Source organism: Echeneis naucrates, chromosome 16 (assembly GCF_900963305.1).
Source record: "Echeneis naucrates chromosome 16, fEcheNa1.1, whole genome shotgun sequence".
Classification (NCBI taxonomy): Eukaryota; Metazoa; Chordata; class Actinopteri; order Carangiformes; family Echeneidae; genus Echeneis; species Echeneis naucrates.
In genome coordinates this window covers 9495482-9523429 of record NC_042526.1, presented here as the reverse complement: position 1 = coordinate 9523429, position 27948 = coordinate 9495482, and the positions used below count along the sequence as shown (strand labels likewise).

The following is a 27948-nucleotide window of genomic DNA, read 5'->3' as shown; positions in this document are numbered from 1 at the left end:
AGATGAACATTTTAAAAGCATAATGTGGAAACTATGATTATTTAAAAGAGGACTGAGCAAGAACTACCACAATAAAAACAGTTGGGTACATGCATCTTGCTCCTGTGAGCCAGTTTGCTGTGCAGCCAGTAGTCACAGACACGTTAAACAAACCAATGCATCAGTATCATCACCTATCTGAGCAGTTGAAAATTAGCTTTGATTCCTCTAGCAAACATAGCTACACATGGTCTCTAATGTTAAGGTACCCAGCTAAACACTACGTAGGGAAGACGTGAGCGAGATGAATAAGTATCACATTCCTAGTGAAGTAATATCTTGACATACTGAGTTCCCAGTTTGAGAAAAGGCTTGTACTGAGTGAGTGAGTGGTAGTAGGAACAATAATTAAATTTGGAAAATTATGAAACAAATAAACATACAATTGCAAAATGTAAAAAATAGCAAAATTTCCACAATCAAACTATGATAATTTAATATATTGTATTGTGCATAAACATAGCTGGCCAATTCATCCTTTAACTTGAACTAACACTCTTAATCAGATTTTAAATTACACGTCATGTTAAAACAAGAGAGTTCTGTTTAGTACATGTTTAGTACTATTTGCTGTAACAAGGCCTGCACCCACATTGTTCTACAAGTTCCCGCTCTTAAATCCGTTGTAACAGATCTTTCTATCAACAGGCATCTGTAGCCAAACACCTTTCTATCTGGTGTGGGCATGACAGGCTGTAGCATGCAAACTATCAAAGCAAATCAGACTGCATCATGACAACACATTACAATGTGTCCAACTGTATGCACCTACATAAACAAAAAAATTGGAAAGTTCTGCTCCCTGCGCAGCTCTCAAGAAAAATAAAACAATTGCTGAATAATACCAGCCCTGAGCGACAACAGACCTGCAGATCAACAATTATACTACATACACTTCAGGCCCACATATAGTACAGCACAACTTATTCCACATCATACATTTTAATTATAAACTAGGTGCTAACTGAAGTAATTACATCATTTGGCTTTTTTATTGCAAGTAACACTTTTAAACAACTGCATGGACACATTTCACAAACAAATATATGTAAGTGACTCTTTCCTTTAATTGTGTACATTTTGATATGACCAATCGTCATATCAATGGTCTTCAATGACTGAGACGTGTAACCCACAAACCTGTACGCTTTTCACTGAATCAAGGTCTATCGTGAGTAACTCTTTATGATATATCTATATCTCATAACATACTGCATAAATATAGTTGGCTCAATTTGTGCATTTGTGCATAGCACTGAACCAGAAAGAAGATAAACAACATGGCGCGTGTCTCAACTTATATTCTGGGAAATATCCCTGAAATATAATGAGAACATACATACACTGTACAGATGCTTATAAAACATATGTAAACACATGTGCCAAACAGACTGTGTGCAGTCTTGTTTTGATAGGCAATGGGCTGAGTGTTGGAGATGAGGATATGTGTGAAAGACTGGGCCCACTCAGAAGCTGCTGTGCATGAAGCCTTGGAACACACATATGGAACACGTAATTGGATGAGAAACGGTCTCTTGTTGGGTCGAGACAGTTTTCTGGCAGAGTAATAGAAGTATGAGGTCGCTTTTAGTTTTTGACTTTTAGACTTTTAGTTTTTGTTGCCTTCATCCTGCTCGCAGCACATTTATTTGGTTGGCCCTTTAGGGTACTCGCTCGGCATCTTCTATGCCAAAGCATTCATAATGACATGAACCTGTGTTGTTCAGTATCTTACAAAAAGCATAAATCAGGTCTAATAGACAGTGGAAAAGACCTGTTTCCAGGCATAAGGGAGACAAAAAGATTGGCACAGAGCTTGACTCTGGTGCTCCAGCTACTCCCCCCCACCCCCACCCCCACCCCCCCTCGCAGATCTGCAGCCAAGATTGACAAATTCTGGGTTCTTGGTTTCACAATTATATCAACACACGCTCTTCTTGACCTGAAATTATCGCTGCCATTCACACTTTGATAAACTATATTCAGCTTTGAAGAGTCATCAGTGAGCTGATAAATATCACAACAAGAGGTGCTGCAGTTTCATGAACACAAACAAAAATAAATGCAACCATGTATGCCAGACAAGTGCGGATATAGTGACAAGTGATTTGCAATTCATGGCCACAGCAGAATAAACCATGCATGTCAACAAGCAATTAGTCTTACTTGCAAGGTGAATGCCACAATCAGCTGAGCATATTTCTTTCTACTGACTCCCTGAGAAAGTTTTCAATGATCTATTAGATGAAACTAAAGATCAGTCCACCACCTTACAAGTAAACTCCTTTTTTTCCCCTTTTTTGGCCGCTGTTGTTTTTAAACATGGGATTTAATATGTAAAACCAAATCTTGATCTCGAAATATTCTTGGCTGTCCATTTAGGTATCAAATGTGTGAAGTTAAAAGAATTAATATGCCCCAGTGACATCTAGCCTGATTTCCAGTGATGTCAGGAAGGCAAAATGAGGTGAAAAAAAAAAAAAAAAAAAACCATTAAGCAATACATGGTGGAAAACATTTCTAAATGTTTTGAGGGAACGGTCTTAGTGTTTTTCTTTCTCCACCAAGGGTTGTTAAAAATCCTAATAGATTTATATGTGTCACAAAAAGTTGAATATGTGAATTATCACTATTTTTGATAATTTTGATCTTGAATTGGAGAATAATGCTGGATCTTTGTGTTAGGTTGCTAAAGTTTAGGGAACAAAACAAGCACTAAATTTTTCTGTAATTTCTATGATGTTGTTTACGCATTATGAAGAATAACCAACATCAAGGTATTTTTCATTTGGTTATTGATCTTCTCTTAGATGACGATCAAGCGTGATAATATTTTGATACAGATGGCTCTCTCACAGTGCTGGCAACAGACCAAACTAAACAGTGTTCAGAGTGTATAAGCAGATCTTGCATTCTTGGCTGTTAGCGTCTTCATTGCTTCAAAACTGTTGTTTTTAGAGTTCTTTTTAATATGCTTTGCCACATCTGCCAATCACAGTTTTATAGAAGATTCCAAGTTCAACCACAGTCTTGGACAATCAGTCAGATGCTTCCACACTTTTATTAGAGACATGTGTTGTATGGAAGATGCATCCAGCCCATCTAAACTCACAATTCTCCTTCATTCATGTCTATGCAGATGACTGTGCTCTCTGTGCGGAGATAGAGCAAAAACATGGACTTTGTATTGTGTATTATTATAATAATTGTATTATTTTAATTATGTAGAGTAGTATTAGCAGTATTTAAAAATAAGTGGCAGAAGAAGTGATCATGGAAATGATTAATAGTCTATATGTTAACTAATTATTGCAGCAGCAGGTTGAGCAGGAACATGGTATATTGATGATTCAACCCCCTCCAGGATGAGGACAGTTAGGGAAAGGACAGGAGGGACAAACACCAACTATTAGAAGAAAAGAAAGTTAGTGGTAGGTAATGGTGTGATAAACATGCATGGGGGAGAGGGAAAAAAAAGAGAAAGAGGGAAGATGAAAAATGTCACTTAAACCACAAATCTACTTATAATGGTTACAAAAAGAAGGAATACTTCACTGGATGTTAATTTTTCATGGTTCTGTAGCTGCTTCCAAATGCCCAACAATGGCTCCAAAGCCAAGTCAAGGGGCTTTTTCCATCCACATAAAGCTGTAAACCAAAGAGATTATCAATGCGTTTCACAACTTCAGACCACACTGAAATGAATAGTTACAAAGAATGAGGCAATTAAGAGGTTTAATGGATCATATGAAAAAAGTGAATGCTTCTGGCTTTGAGTCTTAGAACATTTGGCTGTCATGTATTCCATAAACACAGAAGCCCTTGTGATGGTCGATTTTAGTCGCAGGTTTATATAAAGACAGAAAGGTGATTAGAGAAAGGGGATTTAAAGGGGCAATGAAAACCAGACCATAGCTCACCGGGAAAGTTTCTTGATTAAGTCCACATTTTTTTCTGGCACACCCTGATATGCTTTTCTTTTGTTGCTGTCCTTCTATCACAGAAACACAAAACTATGTGAGTCTTTACACACACTGTGCATAGAGAAAACAAAAGTATCAGCCCAGCAACAAAGAGACGAAAGTTATGAAAGCAACAATAAAAACAGATATGGTGTCATCAGGGTAAACTCTTTGAGCCAAGGTTTTACATAAGGGATTACATTGAGGACATAACTTGAAACATTGTCTACACTTTTAACCCACACAGGGCATTTGATTTCAAGTTGGTTCCCTATAAATAACTGCCAAAACGGCAAGTGAGGAGTGTTAATCTGAACAGGAGCCTCAACAAAAATTCCTTCCTCTTCCAGTGTCAGACAATGATTTAAATGGATGTTCGCAATCCTATAACATGATGAAACTAGGACTAAAACAGCATGGCATATTTTTGCTCCTGTTTGTAATTGCAGTCCCACCTGCATCAAGAAATCTCATTCCAAGGTCTTTAGCACTGCTTCATTGCAGAGCTAACATGCAAATACTTGTTCAAAATATACAAGCATAATTGTAAACACATTGGGAACAGAGCTCTAAACATGTAGACTCAGGGTTGCCGATCGATAAGAAAGTAAGAAACCCATTATAACTGTAAAATAACTGCAGACCATTGTTTTGAATTCTTCTGCAAATTGATTATGATAAAGAGCAGTATAATTTATCCTCATGGTAAAAGAAGTTCTCGCTAAGCTTGTTCAGTCTGATTTGCTGCAAGGTTGATCAGACCATGCTGGCTTCCCAAAGGGCAGGAAATAGATTCACAATACCTCACATTATTAAAGGCTGTTTTGAATGCATACATAGCTAACTATAAAAAATACCATCTGCTGATAGATGACAATATTGGTTAGTAATCAAAATCAGAAATACTTAATCAACAGAGGTAAATGCTGCTGTTTGGTAGCCTATCTCCTATTGATTAAGGAGTTAAGTATGGTATAAAAAACATTCTGTATCTTTCTGTCCTGCACCATCAATGGATTAATCATCCACTGCTGTGATTTCTTTGATTCACTAGTATGTTATCAAGTGGATGGACTGAGTATTTTTAGATGGTATCTGCCTTCCTCTGTGTATCGTTCCACCACGGAGCCCACTCTATCACCAGTTTGTCCAGCTGTCTTGCATCCTTTTGTTCTAACGCCGCCTCCCCAACAAACTGAAGCATAGAATAGTGTACTTGACATCCCGGACTGAGAAAACATCTTCAGCATCTTTCAGTAGTATCTGAGCCTCCTCAAGGCAAAGAGGCAGCTCTGCCCCTTTCTGTAGAATCCATCTATCAGTTGGCACCACTTCAATGACTACTCAGAATGTTCAATGGCTGAAGAAGGATCTTGGAGCTTAAAATCCACGACAACTTACTTTGTCTTAAAGGTGTGCAGTAGGAGGGAGTTTTTGTGACTTAAGTCACTGAGGGCTTCTATCAAATCCCTATATTCAGATACCTGTCCATGCCTCATACATTCCACAATAACACTATAATCTGAGAATTTCTGGATGTGGCAGGACTTAGAGTTGTGACTGAAGTGTGTTGTATACAGTGTGAAGAGAAATGGAGGTAGAGCAGTCCCTTTTGGAGCCCCCATACTGATCAGGTAATGTCAGGTAATGTGTGCTTCGGGAAACAAGTGAGGAGTAAATGCTCATCCCTTTGTGTTTTTCTCTGAGGATCATGGGTCAGATGGTGGTGTATGCACGTGAAAAAAAAAAAAAAAAAGAAAGAATATAATTCTCACATAAATTCCACGTTCTCCCAGATGAGAGATAGCACGATGAAGCATTTGGACGGCATCATCCACTCCAACATATTCAGGGGGTCAAGTGTGTCAACTTCTCCCCTGTTGCAGTGACAGACAGTGGCGGAGGCACAGGTGACAGAGGGGCGCTGCCCACAGATGGAATAGAAGGAGGAGCAGAAGTGGAAATAGAGAGACATTGGGTTGGTAAGGCTGCAGTGTCAAATCTGTTTTAAGAACTGTTTGAGTTTGAGGCCTATTAATGGCTGTCTTTTCTTTTTGTTGTAGCCAGTAATGGTGTTGATTCTTCTAGAGAACAAGGACATGACAAGAACTCAATACTTCCCATCATGTTAGGAAAGATTATTAATGATTCAGACAGATATCCAGGACACAAATAGCAAATGCTAATTGAACGTTTGCAAGCATTTCTAGGTAAATTTACTTAAGGTTTTTTTTTATTCAAATGTGATCCAGATAATGTCAACATACAGTAAATCCTCCAGCAACATAGTCACTGCATCATGTTTGAGCAGATCACAAATTGGTGAGATGTGCAAGTCATAACAGATATCTTAACTAATCCACCATATCAATCTAATACCATATCAATTGGGGAGTGCACATTGTCTTTGAACAAAGATATTCACTTACGACGAGCTGTTGTTACATTGGGTGAATCTCCAGAAAGAATCAAGATCTTAATCAAGATAATGTTCTAGTCCAAACCAGCATCCCACTTGAAACAAGTGGCCATGACAGCCAGCAGCAAAATTACACTTCTGCAGCAACAAAAATATTGCAGCAGTCAGCACGGAAACACAAACACTCACAACAGCCGCACTACAACTTGTCCTATCACATATCCCTCCTCCAGCAGAACTAGAGAGGCCAAGAACACACATTCCACTAAACCACAAGTACCTTAAAACTGGGCACAGTGAATGAAAGTGCAGGTACACAACACAACTGTTTCAGTAATCGTACTCTTATACAATAGTGGATTTCTATTATTATAACTTGAAACAATATTAGTAGTAATAGCAGTAATTTGGAAGAGTTGTAGACATAGGAGTCAATGATCTCATTCTAAAATACTTAGCAGCAATGATCCTTACAAATAAATCATTAGGCTGCAGACTTGCAAAATGCTCACTTGTGGTGCAGACCAGCTATTGCACTGATTTATAGAGAGCAGAGTGGCAGTATCATATTCATGTTAGACCATGGAAATCTTTGGCAACACTGCCATTCCACCCTCATACACCAAACAGCCGGTGAATAACACCCCCCTCAATACACTTCTGACCTCCTGCTGGCACCTGTGCATAATGACTTACCCCAACCAAGATATAACTGGCACTGAAACATGAAAAATAAAGCAAAACACTGAGTTTCCTCTATCGTTATAACTCTATCAGCCAAGAAAAAATTTTATTTATGGACGGCTTGCCTGCTGTAACACATTTCTATGAACCACCAACAGGAGGAGCATTCAGTGGAAATTGGAGGAAGGGAGGAGTTCTCGTTCAAGTCCAAGTATACTGCAAATGCACTCAAGTGGGTATATGCTGTAGGACATGCGTGTTAGAATTGTACGGACGCATGTACTATATCGCTCAGAGAACGCAAGGCATTTGGTCTCATGATCAGACTGAATCCAGACCCAGTGTTGAGAGTGTGAATTATGTCTCAAACAATGCTTTTGAGTTATAGCACACTAGTTGAGGTTAAGGCCTATGGTTGAGTAGAAGTCTAGTGCACACTGAACTCCACCGTCTGTGCCTCTTTATTTAAATTCCTGCAGTCTCAACAAAATATATGGCCACTCTGAAGTGAAATTGTTGGTGGAGTTGACACCATTTCTGATGCGTTCACTTCTAACTCCCTTCAGAAATTCTGTTCAAAATAGCACAAATATTGCTATAATATTTAACAAAATGTATAAACCAGGGATCTAGTGAGTCCTTTTATCATGAGAACATCTGTGTTACCACATTATGTGACAATTCAGAGCTCAGTTAAATGATAGTGATAACTGCATAATTTGGTTTTGAGGGATGCCAAAGATTATATGGTGGATTTTTATTATTATTCTTTATTATATTATAATTATGGTGAAGTACATATGCAGGTGTATTGGTACAGCTGATCCCACTATGGTTGGTGTGATGGTTAGCAAAATGTCCTCAGAGCAGTCCTGGGTTTAAATGCAGACACAAGTTTGTATGTTTTTACATTATCTGTGAGAGGTACCTCCCACAGTCTGAAAAAGTAGTCGTAAGGGTCAATGGTTGTCCATGTATGTGTTAGCCCCATGGTAGACTGGAAACTTGCCCAGTGGATAGACCTTGCCTTTCACCAAGTGTGAGCTGAAACAGGCTCTAGCCTCCTGTTACGCAGGTACCAGGATGATCAATCTACCTGCTGTCATTTATCCTCCTCCTTTTTTTTTTTTCCCTCCCCCAAGCATGTCAAATCAATGAGCTCCAATGTCTCCATGAGCAGACTTGGCCTTTTTTCTTCTCCTTACAATTAATATTCACATTGAAAGACAGTGGGATTTAATGAATGAGATACTCAACACTGCAAATAAAAAAGTAAATTCTGAAAGTAGAAAGGAGCATTCGATTATGTTATGTGACATCATCTTATTTTAAGAAACATTACATTTAAAATGTTCCCAAGTTCAACAGGCACATAAGGGGTTCACATTTGTTCTGATGCAAATCGGTGGGTTTAATCATCAGAACACTGGATTCACTTCTAGAGTGCAGTCAGTGTTATGGGAAGTAGGTCAGAGCTTTACTATCAGCTTGCCAAGTACTTCATTACCTGACCACACTCACCAGTGGAATTAATTGAAACTTTCTCTGAATAAAAGTCGTTGTAAAAAAAATAGCTTGAAAGCCTCATGGGGTCTGTGAATCACTAGGAAAAAAGGAAAATATGTCACACTTTTAGCAAGTCGTCTAACCTTGGACACTCGTGGACTTTCTGAAAAATTGTATTTTTGTCTAATGTACTTAAGAAAATATATAAGCTGGCATCAGAGTTCAAGTGGTGCCAATGAACCTGTCTGGGGCATACAAATTAACACTGTTAAGAACTGTTAAAAACGGAACACACACACACACAATTTGCTTAAGTTACACTGGACGTAACAAAGTATATCACCAGTCAACTGACATCACTTGTGAGCACCAACACTGCATAGCCAAGGTAAACTGGGAAAAGCTTTTGCAGAAATATAAGACTGGAACTGCTGTTGAGGCATACCGGTCATATTTGACACAGATAGGATTGGTTACGTGCCACAACCCTGTAGAATTTATACTTTGTTCAGGTTGTGCAATAATTTTAGGAGCAGCCGCAACATAAAGTGTGTATTTTCAGGCTCAATAGCAATGCCAGTGAAAGTTAAAAGCCAGCCACACTAGCCGTGCTCACCATTGGGAAAGGAGCTTAGTGAAAAAGGCTAGAAAAATAACCTTCTCCAGCTATGCTAATTGGCATACTTTCACAGGGGTTGGAATGCTATGATAACATCCACCTCAATTCCCTGGGGAGGCCTTGATCCTGCAGGCGTTTACTAGGTCAGGGGGCCTTGATGTGGATGAAAGCATGGGCTCCATTGTGGAGATACAGAGTAGGAGAGGGGGGTGTCCCACCTTTGGACACCCCCCTCTCCTACTAAATTTAGACATGTTGGCGGAGGCAGATACTTCCAGAAATATGTGACTTGAACAGCGGATCGCAATGTCTGTCATTATATGAAGGACCTTAGGGGGCCAAACACCTGTTTTGGTCAGTATTTTGATGATAGCGAGACACTACAGAGTAAGACCTTTGAATACATTTTGATTTTTTATGCGTAATTATTATTAATCATTCACATATTACTATTACACAATCAACCATGGGCAAGCATAACTTTTAAGAAAACTCCACAAACAAAAAAAAGGTTGGTTGTCATTTGGAGGTCGGTTTCACATATGAAAAAAAAGGAGCTTGATGATCCCGGCAAACATCCTGCCTCTCTGAACCTCTTCAGTGTGCTGTCAGGTAGCTGTCATACCGGATGCACAGAGAAGTCTATGAGGAAGGAGAATTAGGGAGGATGGAAGGTGGGTTTTGGGACAAAGTGGAGTCCTGTCTCTGAGGGGATGGTCACAGAAGCATGGGATTGATGGGGTGGTGTTGAGAGATGGAGACGCATTCAGGGTAGGACCAATAAGAGAGGCCTACTGGGGAACTCTGGGGCCCATCATCACCTCTGCTCCTTCAGTCTGGGTTAAGGAGGAAAAACTGGGGGAGGGAAGAATAGACAAGAAGCAGGCACTGTCCAGTAGGGTTCACAAACACTAACCCAGTGTTGGTTTATTATTCTTGAGTCTGACTTGGGCCTGCTGTCCCAGCATCTACAGAAACTACTGTATGTGTCCATCTGGGATGCTGTGAATCAATTACTCCTCTATGCTACCTAAGTAAAGAACAACTTCAGGTGAGCCTGTGTGTCATGCTAGCAGACTGCAGAGAAAAAAATGAAAAAAAATAGCCAGTTCCCTCGTTTTAATGGTATGACATTTTGTGTCACAAGTAAATCACAAGGCCTGCCAGATATTTCTGAAACACAGAAATATTAGACTGATAGAAATCAGTCAGCACAGGAGACTTTGAGAGGAGGAAGACTTTAAGTAATATTTCCATTGTAGGGATACATCAATCCCAAATTTTTCTTGTTCAATTCAAAAACTCAGGGTAACTCAAAGTATCCCTTTCCGATGCAAATTATTGCTTTGATATCAGTGTCTTCTTTCACCAATTTTAAAAACTAATGTAGTTGACTTCGATGCTATTACTTTTAACTTCATTTAAAGTTAATAGTAAAGCCTTGCAACTGGAGCTGTGGCATGCTTTCCCCCCTTTCCCCTGTGTTGTTTTATCTATGAATACACAACATATTCTAGCTTAGGGGAGGTTTGAGGTGTTTTTCATTCCGAGTGGCCCCCCATGGTGGCTGCCAGAGGCACACAGAGACATGGATGAATCATCTATTGTTTGGGGTGCATTTGGCATACGTCAAAGGACAGGGAAACCAGAAAGCCTTTTCCAATCCCCGCTAGAGAGCTGAAACTCTAGTCACACTCAAATAAATTCTTTCCTGTCCAAACTGACACCCTTCATTGCCATGGTGTGGCTTTGGTTTAGTTTACAGTAATTCAGAGTCTGAGTAGCACAGGAATGTGAGGAGGGACTGCTGCTTATAGTGCACTTAAGATGTCTTATGTCAAATTATGGGTTGGCTTTACACACATACCACTTTGGACATATACCAAAATGGTTTACCTGCTGCTTGAATGAAGTAAGTCATTATTTAAAATAAATATAAATATAAACAACAAAGCATACTCCTTTTCTCTTGAACTTTAATTCTCTTAGTTCCTGCAATATAATCAGGACTTAGCAATTCATCATACTTACATTATTTTAGTTAAAAGGTTTCTCGTTAATTTGCAACTTTAATTCTCCCTGCTTTAATGCTTTTAGCCTAACTTCTACAAACTGAAAACTTCAAAATAGTGCATTCAGAAATGATTAAGACAAAGCAGAGTTGGAGAAAAGGGACATTACCAGGAGATGATCTGCCATTCTTCTCTGCAGATCGTCTGTTGTGTGTCCATACTGCCATGCTGGACAGGCCACGCTCATTAAAGAGACCATTTTGGTCTAAAGAATCTGACTAGTAAAACAAAGGTTAAATGAAAATAAATAAATAAAATCTCAAATCTCAGGTTGGAAGGGAAAGTAAGAATACCCGTCCCTGCCACTGAACAAACATCCACAGCACAATGGCACCACAATGCCTCCTCACTGGTGTGGAATCAGGCTGTTGTTGGCCAGTGCCAGCTTTCCTCCACACATGATGCTTTAAATTGACCAAATTGTTCAATTTCTTTTTCATTACACCAGAGAATTGTGTTGTTTGTTTTTGTTCTTTGGTTGCTTTTTGCAAGCTTTGACTAAAGCGAAAAGCCTTCTGTTTGCCCTTTCTCCTATTAACCCAAGATAAGTTTAGTGCTGCAGTGCTGATTTACCTTCTGGAAGTTTCTTCCACAGGGAGCTCTGCCTGAGTGAGCTTCAGGTTCGTGATCACTGCACACTGTCTTGGGAAGTTAGCAAAGCAGAACAATTCCACGGAATTGTTATAGCCTCAAGATATTCCTGCTATTGGGACAATTCCTTTGTGCTCAAAGCTTGGACTTCGTGTGTACATGTACATTTCCAGATAATTTTACTTGCAAGAGGTGGACTCCATTCAAGGTGTGAGAAATGGTTTGATTTTAAAAATTAAAGCCAAAGGTCTCAGTCCCTATGCTGATGTGATATTTCTGCTTTTCCCTTTTCTAAAGTTCCTCCCACAGTCCAAAGCCACATACCATAATAATAAATGTTTCCTATGTACACAGGACAGACACAGAGGCACAGCTTTCATGAGCAACAATGATTTCAAATAAAATGTAAAAAAGTAATGGAATCCCAACATACACACACACACATATATATATATATATATATATATATATATATATATATATATATATATATATATATATATATATATGCAAATTCCCTGTATCATCCACAGCTTTCATATACTCATAATCTACATAATCTACATTGTCAGCACTTCTTACCAAAATTCCCATGTTGAAGTAAAGACTTGCATCCTCTTTGAAATGTTGTTCTTATTTAAGCTACGCTCCTTCTTTTCCTACCGCTATTGCTATATGCAGGGGACAGAGGTTTGTTCCTTGTCACAACCTTGCAAAAGATCATTTATGTTTGTATTAGGTCTTTTAGTTATTGTTTCCCTTATCTCTGTCATGCCATTGCTTACATCCATAGATAAAGTAGAAGGTGAGAAAAGCATTGGACAGTAGTTTACATTCCCAGCTCTGCCACCCCATCCTGGACACAGAACATACACACATCCACCTACAGTAGCCATCTCCAACAGCGTTCTGGTGTCACCGTGAAGGTGTGAGACACACACACAGCACAAAGCCACGCCCCCATAGAGAAGAACACACTATTTGAGAGAAGCAACTCAACAGTGGCAACTTCATTTTGTTTTCGCAGCACCCCAAGAATAATATTAAAATATGTGTACTTTTAACCACTAAGCATAATCCATCCACAGTGAGGGATCAATGTAAAGCTTTGTAACTCAGCTGAGAGCAATTGAAGCACCATGGAGTCTTTCCTGAGGACAAACGCCTGCCTGCATGTGGTGAGAGAGAACGAGAATTCAGCTCAGCCATCTAGTCCAAGCCGATCGACCAGGCGCTATCTACTCCAATAAACTCAAAGTATTCTCACAGGCCTCAGCTGCTCCGTGTTTCCACTGTTATAATATGGCAGAAGGTTCAGGAAAATTGAATCCAAAACAAACTGACTGAGAATCCCCGAGCCGCTGACTCCACATGCACTGAAAGTTATTCAGGGTTTTCAACCCCATCACTGGTTCTTCAAAACACAAACATCAGAAGAAAGAGGGGGATCATGACAGAATAGACTAAGCAGTTCACCACTCTAGCTTTGTTCAAGGACATTAGTTAGTAACTGCATAATGTAACAGTACTCAATTAAATAATACCATGCAGTCTGACTTGATGCTCACAAGTCAGCAGGGGAGCAGCAGGGGATGACTATGCTTCAGTCTGTCACAAAGCCAAAGCAGTTTCCTGTGTCTGAAAATAGTCTCACAATGAAACAAAACAAAAAACTGTGTTGGTCTTACAATCCTATATCTCCAGCTGTGAACCATTGATGATGTCTGCAACACAGACCGCTGGGGTTCTCATTTTTTCAGTTTTAATGGTGACTATGCTGAATGTCTGTGTTTATAAAGCAGACATATTATCATTATTACCACTGCGTATTTCCATATGTAGCTGCCCGGGCCATGAACGCTTACAACTTGATTATTACAATAAATCTCCCAGAAACAGGACGCAGAGCAGTTAGCTTTATGGCCGCTGGTCCTCTTTCCAGGGCTGATCACCACATAGAACAAAAGATCAAATATGCAGTGAGCACAAGGCCGGGACAGTTAATCTCTGTATTTGAAAGAGAGAAAAACATCTCAAGTCAATAAAGCAGTAAAGTAATGAAGTGTAGAGTTCACAGAGAGACAGTGGAATGATCCAGCCTTGCAGTGTGTGACAACAAGGCCGGGTTAGGTCCACAACAGCAAAAGTTGATGCTGGAACATGAAGTAAAGCTGGATGACTCCAATATATTTTAGCAGGAAGAAATACACAGTGCTGACCAGCCACTGGGAGATGGACTGCTGAATGAACAAGGCTGTTATTTTTGTGATGGCAGTCTTGAAGAGAAAGAGAGGTATGATCCAGACGTGTAGAAACTTGCTGTTTTAACTCACAGCTTAACATAAGACACATAGATCCAGGCGGGCGCAGACACCCAATAGTCAATGACAGCACCACTAAATCAACTGTGGAGACCTCATTCTTACACACAGGAGGTGTAGCAGAAATGGAGGCACACCCTAAAGATGATCTGATGTTTTCCACTTAGTTTGCGAGTGGTGAAAATGTCCTGTGACTTTTTGAAGTCATTGCCAGATTCTATATTCTGATGGCATAAAATTACTATATTTTTTACTGCAACATACTTCAAGCATAATAATATCTTTCCTTCTCCCTTTGTACCACACAGCAGGTCGAATTGTTTAGATTAGATGAATACTTTGAGAATTATTTTTGGACTTGAGGCATAGTGGGGGCAAACACCTGCTAGTGTGTGGTAGATACATGAGGAAGTTAACAAAGATATGGGCCAGATAAACAGCAGAAATTAACAAATATTAAATGGATCACCAAACATTCCACCTGGCCTTTAAGAATTTCCTCTGTTTTTGACTTCTCTACTGGAGGACAAAAATGTCACAAGGGTGCCTGTACACACATCCAATTTTGGACCGATTTGCATTTATGCACACGGTTCAAGTTTATCACAATGTGTGTATAATTTTGCATCTTGAGCCATTGCCTGAGTCTTTTGTGATGGTTGGGGGGAGCCAAGGCCTGGCTCCACAGCTCAATGTAGGATCTGGCTCTGTTTATCTAGTGCTGATGGAGCACAGATGGGCTTCCAATGACTCTCTTCTTTGTACGCTCACTTTATCTGGACCACTGATTCCAGCAGCCAGATAGAGCTGGACTGTTCACCTCTGGATGGCCAAGGAAGAATTCAATTGGTACTAAATTGAGAGGGAAGAAATGGTTGATGTTCCATCAGGACAAAGCTAGATATGAAATGAAGTATGAAGCCCAGCTAGGAATGGAAAGATGATGCACACAGAAAGTGACAGAAAACACTTTGCTCTTCTGAGAGCTGAGTTTCTCTTGTTAGAGGAATGGTGAAACATTGAATAACTCTTAAAAGGCATAAATAAACAATACTGCAAATTCTTTTCACAGAGCTTAATTTGGCATTTTGTTCTAAAAATACAGTAACTCTTTGTGTGGCAAGTTTCACACTCTTTACAGTTAGCCTCAGAAGAATATGAGGCCTTCATCTGCTCCATAGAGAAGAGACAGAGACTCAGGTAATAATGTAATGTAAAAGCACTCTTAAGCCCTCAGGGTGATAGCTTCCATGTGCAGAGCCCCAAGACTCTAAACAAAATTGTAATAACAAGGAAAAAGACACGTTATTTCATTGCGTGTCATAATCTTCAAAGGCTGACACTTCAATATGTCTGAGCGATGCTCCTCGGATGACAGTTGAGGCCCTAATGTCAAGTCTGTTTAGATGCGTCACCAAAAGCCCATCATAACTCTCACACACACGCACATACATTTAAGGCAATACATCATAGACACACATAGGCAAAGCCCATCATAGCGTACAAGAGATTATTACAAACCCATCAAAGCCTTTACAATATATGCACAATTAAAACAACATCCACCTTAAAAAGATAGCGAGATTTCTTTTAGGACCTGCCATCAACAGATTGATCTAATATTACTGTAATTATCAAACTCCTGTGTTTACAAGCTGAAAAGCTGGAGTGGACACAACAATTCTATAAAAGATGCAAGTGTTTCATTTATGGAAGATATAATGGATTTGAAAAATGTCCAAATCAAATAAAGCGCACCCTGATTTTGACACTGCAAGTCCTTATTTTTCCACTGAGCTTATTATCGTGCTACAGGCTATTGCTAAAGCTGTTGCCAAGTAATGATACCAAAAAAACTTCCATTCATTAATACCTGCTTACTTCAATTGTATACATGCAGAGCAGATGTGCAAGTACAAAAACATACAGAGACAGTAATGCAAAGATACACATGTAGTAAATTTTGGTATTAAACTATTTCAGCCTTGAAACCTGATCTCAGTTGAGAAATATGGAAGGTAAATACCTAGAAATATGAACATCCATGTGTGTGCTATTAAATACCACTGATTGCACTCTTCTGCTTCCTCCATGAATGGGCTTTGATGAGGAGCCTGATTTTCACCAGCCAGCACAACATAGTTTGTGCTGACAGTAATCCATATCACAGTGGCCTGAGCCAGGTCAGTACATACAACTGCTTCCAAACGTATATGGAGGCTTGTCAGCAGGATGCTATGGTGCAGTCTGGTTCCTTAATTTACTTTCACTTACAGCTGGATTTCCGTTTCTGAATGCAAAGGTTAAACCTCCAGGCTTAAATTTGGGCCTGTGAACAACTAAAGCACAGAGCTGATATCCAGTTTGGATGTGTATCACATAACAGAGTTAGAGCAAGACAAAGAGTGTTATTGCACTTGTGTGGTGATAGAGACTGCATGTGATAGAATGCTTTGATTGCAGGATATATACATGTGCATGGTAAATACATGTGCTACACAACTGTTCTGAACTCATATTCATCACAGCGTTTTAAATTTGACAAAATACAGGCTACAGGATATTGACTGAAGATATCCATGACAGCTGAAACTTTCTTTTACCAGATTAACCCCACTGAGATCTTCAAATGTGTCCATTTTTGCACATGCATCCATGTTAAAAGGGTTCTGCTGTTGTTGTTAAGACCAACCAAAAGAAATTTCCACCAGCTACCTCCCTCAGTCATAAAATCCCAGTGACAGAAAGTCAGAGATGAAGTTTAGCCTAATACTGTAGGAAAGAACAAAACCAATAACTGACTTTAACCCTCCATTTCACAATTTAATCATGATTTTTTGTTGCTGTTCTTTATTTACATTTTTCTTTTTACAACAACTTGAAAAGTGACAGGGAATGACATAGGGCCAATGAAACTAGTTGGAGCCTTGTGGCCTTCTGTTTGGGGGGGGGGGGGGGGGCATGCATGCCGCCCACTACATCACTGATGCCCCCCACATACATGGATATTTACATACATGCACATTTATGCCAGCTTGAGATGGAAAGCATGTAATAGAGTTAAATTAAACTTTCCATGAGTCCTGTTCATAACTTGATGTGCTGAAACATTTACCCCAAACTCACTAGACAAGACTGCAGAAGAGCTGTAAATGGTTCCCCAAGCCTTCATATGAATGATGGGGAAATAGAGAACCACTCCTCGGTTACATGAGTGCAGCCAGTCCCTCTCACATATTAAAGCCCTTGTTCCATCCCCTGTTATCCACATGGCCTTTTTCTCTTTTCTTTCTATTTCCCTTGCTCTGCTTCACAAATATATATAAATCATCTGGCATAAATTTGCTCCCAGGTTTTATTTCAATGTCTGACAGATGACAAAAATACTGCACCCACCTTCAGCATTATGGTAGGAATATTTTTGCACTAGCAGATATAGACCCCTTGAGGCAACCTCTTTCTTACATAACTCTCAGTATTATTGCTCGAGGAATATTTGCTTTAGACAGCGAGCCAATGGACTACTGTAGCTGTGGATTCCAGGTGCACTCAGTCCCCTTTTGGTTTCAAGGACAACTATATCGCCATTGTCCTCCCAGATAACAATGGAATGATTGGATCTTCCTGAGCCACCAACCTGACTCCAAATTCCATCTGTAGGAGAATACAGATGGTATTGTGCCTTTAACACTCCAAAACAAACAGAAGACAATCTGACCACTGAAATCTATCCTCAAATATTTCAAATATTTTGTCCTTAGGTGACCAACAGGTCATTAACTATTTTTGATTTATGTTTTTCCTATGCACAGCCCCTCTTTTCTTTTTTCTTTTTTTATGGTCTGCCTTTGAACTTTGCCCAAAGTCTTCTCTTCCCTTCCCTTCTGCTCCCACAACTTAGAGTGGTTTAACACACCCTGGTCAAGGTCAAGCAAAACTCAGTGGTGACCACCATGGCGGCTGCAGATGCGAGTACTTGCATTGACCATTGAACCCCAAGCCATCAGAGAAGAGAATATAAATTAATAGATGTGTGTGTAAATATACATGCCAACTTTCCTGTGTTGTTCCAGCATGAACAGATGAGTGTGCCACACCTCCAGCCTTTAAAATATGTACTGTGATGCCCCATATTTCTGACAGGTGGTAAGCAGCTCACCAAAGCCCAGATTTCAACGTGAAAAAAGATTGTTTTTAAACTCACTGAGCTCCTGCTGTTAAAGCAACTTAAAATGGCGACCATGAATGGAAAAGCTGAGTGAATGAGGAATGGCACATGGCCAGGCTTTTTGGTGTCAACAAGGGGAGCTTGAATCTGAAAAGTTCAAATTCAAAGTTCAAAGTTAATCAAATTAAAAACACAAATGAAGATGGATTAAGCTTATTGCATACCATACCAATGAGTCTTTACAGTGAAAATACAATCTCAGACATGTGTGACACACTGCTATGCATCTTTCATCAACTATAATGGCGTCTACTTCATTTGTATGAAATCAGCAAATATTGTGGCCTGATAACAGGAATCTCAGTGTGTTTAAGTGACTGCATGCCAGTGTTTTGTTTTTTTCAAACTTGATGAAATTATGTCATTAGAGAAAGATCAAAGTAGGCTGCCTCAAAATTAATAGAGGCCCTTTCTAAGGGTGACACTGGATGATAGAAAGGGTCATGAATACATGGAAATACATGGATTTTTTCTACTGCATTGTTGCAGAGCTTTGTAAGAGAACAGAAGTATCTTTTAATTCATCTTGAGAGAGAGCAAACAAATCTAGTCTTTGTCTGTCCATATGCTTAGCCCCTGATGTGAGAGATTAAACAGGCCACCTTAAGGTACTGCAGGAAATGTCCCTATTTTGAACTCATAGTCCAGTTTACTGCCAGTACAATTCTGCCAATACAAGCTTGAATCCGGCCAATACAAGCCAAAAAATTTCCCTTGACAGTTAAAGTTGGAAAGTGTTAAAGTGGAGGGACAGAAGAAGATTTGTGATTCCAGAAACAAAAGGATGAAAATGTTTTGAGGTTGTACACAATGCTGATATACGACTGCATTGGTAAGGTGGGATCTTGGTGAAGGAGTCAGCACTGCAAGAGAGGAGAGGAGAGCTGCAGCACAGTGCATCTGTATATGTTAGCATGTGAGCATCAAGCTGAGAGAGAACAATGCATTAGAAGCCTCATGATGCTACAAACAAAGCCTGCCATAAATTAAAAATAATAAAACTGCAAAACTATATAAAATACAGGCCACTCCTATAGTACCATTTACTAAAGAAATTCAGCTCAAATTATAACCTGGTTTTGAAATTACAGTAGGGATGTGAATTTCCAGGAAAATTCCTATTCAGATGTCAACAGAAACTAACCGAGAGTGCCAGAACCAAGACTACAAATGTACATAATAAAACGATATTTCATGTTGTCATATTGTTTTGAGGTGCTGCTGAGAGCTTGTATTTCTGCAGTCATTTGTTACTCATCTTATTTATAAATATATGATCAGAAGCATGGACAGTTTGTTACCTAATGGTTTCAAAGTGGAATACTTCAGAATATAAAAAAGACAATACAGACTAGACAATAATGGAACAATAACCAGCTCCTCAGGTAATCACTGTGTACATTTGAGTTTCAAATCCTTTCTGACATACTGTGTTATGCTGAAGTGCGGTTTGGAGTACTGAGTGCATTTGGCTTGAAAGTTTTCTGTCAGTGTTCAAGCAGGAGTGAAACTAAAACAGCATGGCAATAGTCATCTGAAACACAGTCAAATAGGATTCATTGTGACCCTAGCCGCTTGCTGAAAGTGATCCAAGGGGGTGTGAAAAAAAACACTGTGCATGCTGAATGCCTACCCCCTTGTGGACAAAAAACATATTGCTTAATCTCCTGCTGTGCACTGATGAACAGAAGAAGAAAAAAAAAAAAAAAAAACAAGAAAGAAAATTCTTTAAGCTAACCGCCAAATAGGTATATTTCCTAATTGTTCCCTCACCATTCTTGTGAATGGAATGGTTTGACCCTTAACGCAAAATAATATTAAGAAGCTATTAAGGATGCCAACGCCAAGTGCTTCAAGCTCAGAGCAGCAAAGACTGCAGCTGCAAAGACCCTGCCAACCCCTTGCTAAAGAAAGAAAGAAAGGAAAAAAAAAAAAAAAAAACACATATATGTCACTTCAACGTGTTAACTTAAGTTAGACCCCTCTCTTTTTCTCACACTCACACTTATTTCCCCCCATTCACCTCCCACTTCCTTTTCCCATCAATCTTAGGGGTGAGGCTGGCACACAATGTTCACCTCTCCAAAAGGAGACAGGAAAGGATATTTCTCTGAAACCGATCACAAACTCTGATAAACCTTACCACACAGACTGGGAGCGATTAGTTTGGGGATTTTTTTTTTTTTAGTAGCATGACTATAACATAGATCCTGACTGAAGTTGGTGACAAAGTTTAGAGGCCTTTGCCACTGTGGTTAAACTATGATGTTGATCTGAGCCATTTTTTACCCAGTAACCAAGCACGGGTCAGTCTTGGTCATTAAACTAAACATCCTGACACATTTTCCCACTCCCAGGATGTGTTTAGTTTAGTTTAGGTCTAGCCTTCTGGAGGTGTTGTGGGCCTAACTAGACGAAACACCGGTGAAAGGAGGTTCCCACCTGATGACCCCATAGACATGATAGCTATCACCGCTCACTGGTCTAGTTGGATATTATCTGTAGGGAACATAGAGCAGTGTGAAATTTTGTGGCTAGGAAGGTGATCACTGAGTCTGGTCCATTTTTTGTCGCACAAGTTTCTTGTGTTTCTCTAAAAATTCTTACTAATTTTTTTTTAAAAAACAGATTACAACTTCCCAATATGTTAAAATGTTGTATCACAGTTGGTGAAAATTCCTTCTACTTTTTTTTTTTTTATAAACAGCGGATGCTGGGTACAGTATGAGATGGAGTCGTGTCTACAGATAATACAAGACAGATTTCATTCTAACACATTATTAGAAAGAACGGTCTTGTGTTTCAGCATCTTGCTTCAATCAGCAGCAGACAGATCCCAGTCATCAACCATTAAAGCCCTCTTTCTCAAGACAGATATGCCATTGGTAACATTTATCATGCAGAGAGCAAAACTCACACTGTAGTTATTAGAAAGCTGATGCCAATGTAATATTCTGTGACTCAAATTAATTTCTCTGCAGGAAACAATAAAAATACACTACCAGTCAAACGTTTGACTGGTAGTGTATATACAAACATTGTTTAGACAAAACACAAGAAACTTGTGCGACAAAAAAAGGACCAGACTCAGTGATTACCTTCCGAGCAACAAACTTTCACCCTGCTCAATGTTCCCTACAGATAATATCCAACTAGGCCAGCATTGCGAATCACTACTGTGGATTGAGAAAATACTACAAGATTTGAGTGTATCTGAATATCTATGCATCTATTTTATGATGACAACATGGGTGCTGATTACGCAATGCTAGTGCTCTGACAACTTTTCCACAGCACCCGAGGGGAACCAGCCCCCTTCAGATATCACAGCAATTCCAAATAAAATAACATAAATAGCAAAAAGAATATTCACCATCCCCTGTTTCGAACAAATTTGTATAGCAGTCTTACTGAGCACAGCAAGGCAGACATGAGATCTTGTAATCTTAGAGCAAATCTAAACCAATGCTGTCTTTGCTGGGCGGGTCCCAAGGCCTTTGTTATCTGCATTCAAACTAGTATGATTTATGATGTGTGTTATGGATATTATTGTTGGCTGGGGGAAAAGTTATTTTCATAACCCATGAGATATTCCATTTTCTATCATTGCATCCCCATCCTCCTGACATTTACAAGCAGTATTTCTATTGATCATTTCAAAACAGTGTGTTCATGTGGAGCCCTGAGATTCTCCTCAGAAGGGGCTTTACTTGAGTGATAAAGGGACAAAGCCAGTGCTCCAGATGCTATACTACAACCCCATCCAAACACAGACAAAGATTGCCACTAGCTGTCAATCATTTTAACTGACCCTGCCTTTCTGATGCAACAAACCCAATCATCAGTGACTGTCAGTCAGCGGGTCTATAAAGCATGGCGTTTACCCCGTCTAGACAGACAGGGGGACTGGCAGCATATTGCACCAAGTTAAACCACAGACGAATGCTCCTCTCTCATTTAAAACCATAAATCAGCCCCTCGCACAAAAACAGTCTATAAGGGCTGAGGTGCTGAGAAACTAATTTGAGGAGTAATCTTAAAACAATATTTCAAAATATAAGTAGTTCTGCAATTGAATTTATATTTAATCAAACATTAGTACACTTGATTTCTGTGGCTAGCTTTGTTGTGTTGTTTCACCAACTTCATGAGACAAGACAAATTGGCTTGAAGCTGACAGGGACCTGAAAGCTATGGTGCTCAAAACAGAGCAAGCATAGCTCTAAGGGGAACAAAGACACATTTTGTCAGTCTTCAGTTATCAGGGCAAATAAGAATAGTTCTGCTGTGGGCAAAACACTCTTTCCTCCAAAAAAACAAATATTAAACTGGCCAAGCACTACAGAGACATACTGTACTAGGCTTCTCCTCAGTGTTTCCAGCTGAAACCTCACTCAGACCTCAATTTCACATGCCAAGCACCGATGTCTGGAAAAAATTATGCCCCCACACGTACTATCATATTAATTACCACAGAGTATTTTCACTCACCAGGAAGCGAAAGAACCCCAAAATAAAGAATCACAAAAATGAAAATGTTGTCTAACCGGAGGGATTTGTTTACAGAAAAGTCCAGAGGCAACACAATGTACAGAATCACTCTTAAACAAAAAAAGGTTATTCTTAAATGCATGACATTTTTAAAAAGAGACCTGAGCCAAAAATTAATTGCATTTGCAGTTTCCTTATTATTCAGCCCTGTTAAGTACAAAAGTACAATGTTAATTTGTCCAAACTTCTGCAGGAGATAAAATGGTCTAAAAGATACAGACAGCTGCTCTTAGTCTGTTATTGCACACCATTTCTTGCTCTTTGAATTGAGGATGCACAGTCCTCCACCACTGGATTTGTGAGATTTTATTCAGGGATTGAATTACACTGTGGCTTTCTGGTAGCCCCTTTTGAGGTATGCTGACATTTTTACTGTAGGCAAGAGCCGACGTCCATTCTGTCTCTGTAGGGACATGCCCTGTCATGTCAGGAATGACCAAAAACAAAGAAAAAACCCCAAAAAAAACCTCTACCAGCATTTGAAAAAGCACAGTATCTGTCAGAAAAACTGCAATTAGATCTTTTCCTAAAATCACTCAGCCTTAGCTATCAGCATCATCATTTTACTGACTGGCTCCCCAGTTCTAATTCTGGTATGGTTTACATTTGATCTTTATTCTACCTTACTCTTACTTAGGTTCATCAACAGATTCCTACACACCTACATGTAAAGCATCCCTGCCAAATAAAGACAACAATGTTTTAAAGAACAAACAGAAAATTTTCAACACATCAGCAAACATCTTGTTCTTCTGTATCAAATCCTTAAAAAAAAAAAAAAAAAAAAAAAAAACACCACCACAAAAAACCCCATGCCTCTGATCTAGTCTGTGGACTGGACTCACTGATTGGATCCAGAAGGGTATCAAAGAAGCTGGAGACATAGTTTAAGCAGGCTTAGTCCTCACACAATAGCAGGTGAAAAAAAAAAATGGTATCAGCAATGATAAGTGACATGAATTTTTACAGCCATTAGAAGTTTACAGCCTCTCTGTGAGTAGATAATATCCAGTTTCAACTCAATACCAACTGGCTTTATGAGATACTTGTAGCCTTAAGCAGTTAACTGGGTCAAAGTTGAAGGCAAATGAGACCTGATCTGGACACTATAATAGATATAGAGGAAAGGAATGCCTTGTGTAGCCAGTCCTCTTGAGTTTTAGCATCAAGTCAGCCTGTGTAAGGCAATTTAAGATTTTACACAGGCTGTATGTTCTTCCTGATGCCAGACACTGAATAAATCCAGATATTTGTACTAAATGTCATTCTGCTAATGGGTCTTTTTTTCATTGTTTACGGAGCTGCCCTCATGTCTGGCAGTATTAGACAGTGACTGCTCAACAGCTTAATAAAATGCGCAAGTGCCCTTCACGACTTGGTGCAAGGACTTGGCATCTGGGACAATATGATGGTTTACCTACTGATTTATGTGAGACAGACTTTTTGCATATCCTATGCACTTCTCCAAAGTCTTTAAAGAAAAACCCTTTTATATTTTCCTGAATCTGGGAGCCATTTTTGGACACCTGGGAATATCTAAAGGCCAAAGTACAAAGTCAGGACTGTCTTTGATTGTTTCCTCTCCTTTTGTTTTGTTTTGGATGTCTGCAATTTGCATTGGTTTATTATATAAATGTGTATCTGTTTTATAAAAACAATTTAAGAGAAAAATGTTTGAAGGTCGAGCAAAAAAGTTAATAAATATTTATTGCAAGTTAGACAGTGTACAGGGTTTTTTGTTATTGTGTTTTTAAAGAAAAAAGAAAAACCATCAGATTTCTCACACTGAATAAAAGGACCGCTGTAGTATATTTAGTTGTGAAAGGTGCATTAAACATAGGGGCTGCTATTACTAAGATATGAACTGATAACGTCTGTCCCGTCTGCAGCCCCTCAACTGGAACCATTGCCATAACGCTGAAAGGAAATGGACCTGTTATTGTTAGGACCTCAAAGGCTTTGGGTGGTCCATATACACAAACGCACACACACGAAGACAGAGAGACAAGAGACAGCAGCCACACACAAATGTAAATCAAATTCTTAGATATAAGCTCTCCAAACACCTGCCATTTCCGTTCTAAGGACAGCAAACACATCACTGCTTGCACTAACCTAGGACATACAGGGCATACACCCACACTTTCGTATACAACATTAATCTCTTGAACACATTCTTCCATGCAACCAATGCAAACAGTTTACATTTAAAACATCTACACAGGCGGACATATCCAGTGATGACTCACTACAGTATGTAACAATATACACCTGTATGTCTATAACATAGTTAGGGCTTAAAGTGTGTTCGTTGGGGGGGGCACTTTTATAAAAAATAAGCAAAACAACAACAACGATAAAAAAAAAACAGTTTTAAGAGTTGCCCATCTCAAACAGTCTCTCTTGTTAGAACAGCACCACTCGTTCTAAGTACTATCTGTAGATCATTTAATGGCCATAATACAGTATAAATAAATGCATCTAACTGAATCATTTTTATATGCATCCCTTACAGTCTAGTTGTTTCCACAGACATATATTAGCAGATATTGTAGATACTGGCAGAGATGCATCATGGCTAAAGTAGATATCAGACATGTCCAGAGACTAACATGTTCACCCTGGCCCAAGAGAAGCATGACAGAGCTAATCTTCACACCAGACACAAAACTAAGCACATTCACACAGCTAATCTGCAAATCTGGGAAAACCCCAAGGTGCTGCTTTTAGCAGCTCTGCTCTCAGGTTTTGGTATCTATTCCCTTTAACACTTTAGATCAGACCCAACATTAGGTCCGTCAGTGGCAGGGAAGTCTATGTGCAGCATCATTACAGTGACACAGTATGCAATTTGGTTTTAGAGTTCACATTTCTTCAATTATTTAAAATCATCCACATCCAGCAGAATGAAAAATTGCCATATCCAGTTACCAAGAGTGAAACTCTATATCTATATGTAGATATAAGGAGAACACATGCGGGGGGGAGACACCCATCATCAGACAGACTCAAAGAGACATGCATACATTGGCTTTGATAAACCTTTACAGCAGTCCCACTGCAATTATTTTTCATGCCGACGCACATATAAAACACAAACAGACATGTACATAGACAAATAGTGGCATTAGTGTGTGGCTGTCAGCCCCAGGGTAGGAATTGCTCCAAGTATTTGTTCTCTAGCTCATAAATCATTGCACACCTTGGGATAATAATCCATTAAGAAAGAGAGGTGAAGCTTGCCTCTAAAACATAGTACCCCTTTCGAAGACCATACCACACCGTTCACAGTCACGCCTTGCGGTCTGGCAGTACTGTCTTTGACATGAATATTACTGTGTATGGCTGTGACGAAACTTTACCAACTAAGACAAAATGCACAAATATAGACAAATATAAGACTGCACAGGCTGTAATGTCAACAGTGCCTCTATGGTGGCTATACTGCTCATTACTATACATTTGTAATGTATTATTCAAACATGAACTCGTTTTGCACATATAATGCTTAGGGACAGTTAATTCAACAAAATTTTTGATTTGTTTATCATAATAGAGTTTTCCATTATGAAAACTTAGAGCAGCATCAGTAGATCAAAAGCATCCTTTACTTTCAGAAAGGTGAAGTTGTTATAACACTGTGTTCTGTTTATGAGACATTGATGCCTGGAGCGCAGTATTCATATTCTTGGGATTCACTCAGTGTTAATCACATCAATTCTGTATTTACTTGTAAGCTACAGGCTGTATCTGTTTTTCATAGTGTAGAAGAAAGGCTGTGCTCTATCTAGTATCAATTTAGAGGTTGGGACTGATTAGCATACAAGCATCTCTGAAAGCGAATCTTAAATTTGTATTCGGAGTTCAACACAAGACACTACCAGTGAGTAATGCAATGAATGCGGTGAGCAAATGAATGTTTAGTTCTAAATGCTTGCCAGACAGAGGTCTACACAGCAAACACAGCATGTTAAATGGAATTGTAAATAATGTATGATAGCATAAAACATTAATATGCAATTTTGCAATTGATACAAAAATTATTTATCACATCGCAATATTACTGCCCCCTAGTAAAAGGACCTAGTATCAAAAAACAACAGGACGAAATTTAGTGCACAAATGATAATCCAGATAGTTAGTGTGTCCTCAGCTTTCTAATTTTTACTGTACACAGCACTGTGTAAACCTGAGGGGCTGCACCAACAATGTTGCAGCTGCCTCTTGAAAAGATCCATTGAGGTCCTCACAAAACGCCCTGTTGCATATTTCTAAGCAATGTGGATTTTCTAGTAAGGTGCACCAAGCCAAAAAGCATTTTGAGAGGAAAGTAGGTTTGCATTACTTGAATACAATGATGAGAAATTAAGAGTGAGAACAGCAAGACTCAAAGCTAGAGTCTTTCTCAGTCAAATGGTTATGAATGGTCAAATTTCCTGCCTCAGTACTCAGAGGTACATGTGACAGAGTGAGGATAGATTTTTCCAAGATAACCAACATCCTAATATCACTTTTATTCTTGGCTTACTTGAGCATGTACCCACCCACTCATAGCATTTCAGCTGAACAATTAGTGAAATCATAACAAGAATGTTGTATTAAAAGTCTTAAATTATTGTTAAATAAATTCAATTTAATTGGAACTAAACATATAAAAATAACATTTATTGGAAGGAATTCATTACAATTAAGCAAAGTTCAAAACTGACATTCCAGTATTGGAGCATGCTAGGATGATTCTGCACTCACTGTAAGAGTTTCTGTACAAGTTGCACCTCGTTCACCAGCTGATCTCTGATGTTTGGTCACACTGTCCTATCAGGGATAAGCAGAAGCAAAAGAGTTTGTTACACACCGAGACACATGAGTGAAAGGATAACAGCTCATTAATGGAAGCCTTCAATGACTGCAGCATTCAGAAGACAGAAGTGCAACTGAGCAGAGCAACGAGAGTAG

At 39.2% G+C, this 27948-nt stretch overlaps 1 protein-coding gene across 1 annotated transcript in view; it reads right to left on the bottom strand.

Annotated features, from left to right (window-relative positions):
• znf469 (zinc finger protein 469) overlaps positions 1–5913 on the bottom strand; it is a 136323-nt gene extending 130410 nt beyond the window's left edge. Inside the window, exon 1 of the mRNA XM_029522893.1 lies at positions 5777–5913. The gene's annotated coding sequence lies outside the window, so the exon portion shown is untranslated. The remainder of the gene's footprint in view (positions 1–5776) is intronic.
• Positions 5914–27948: the final 22035 nt, after the last annotated feature.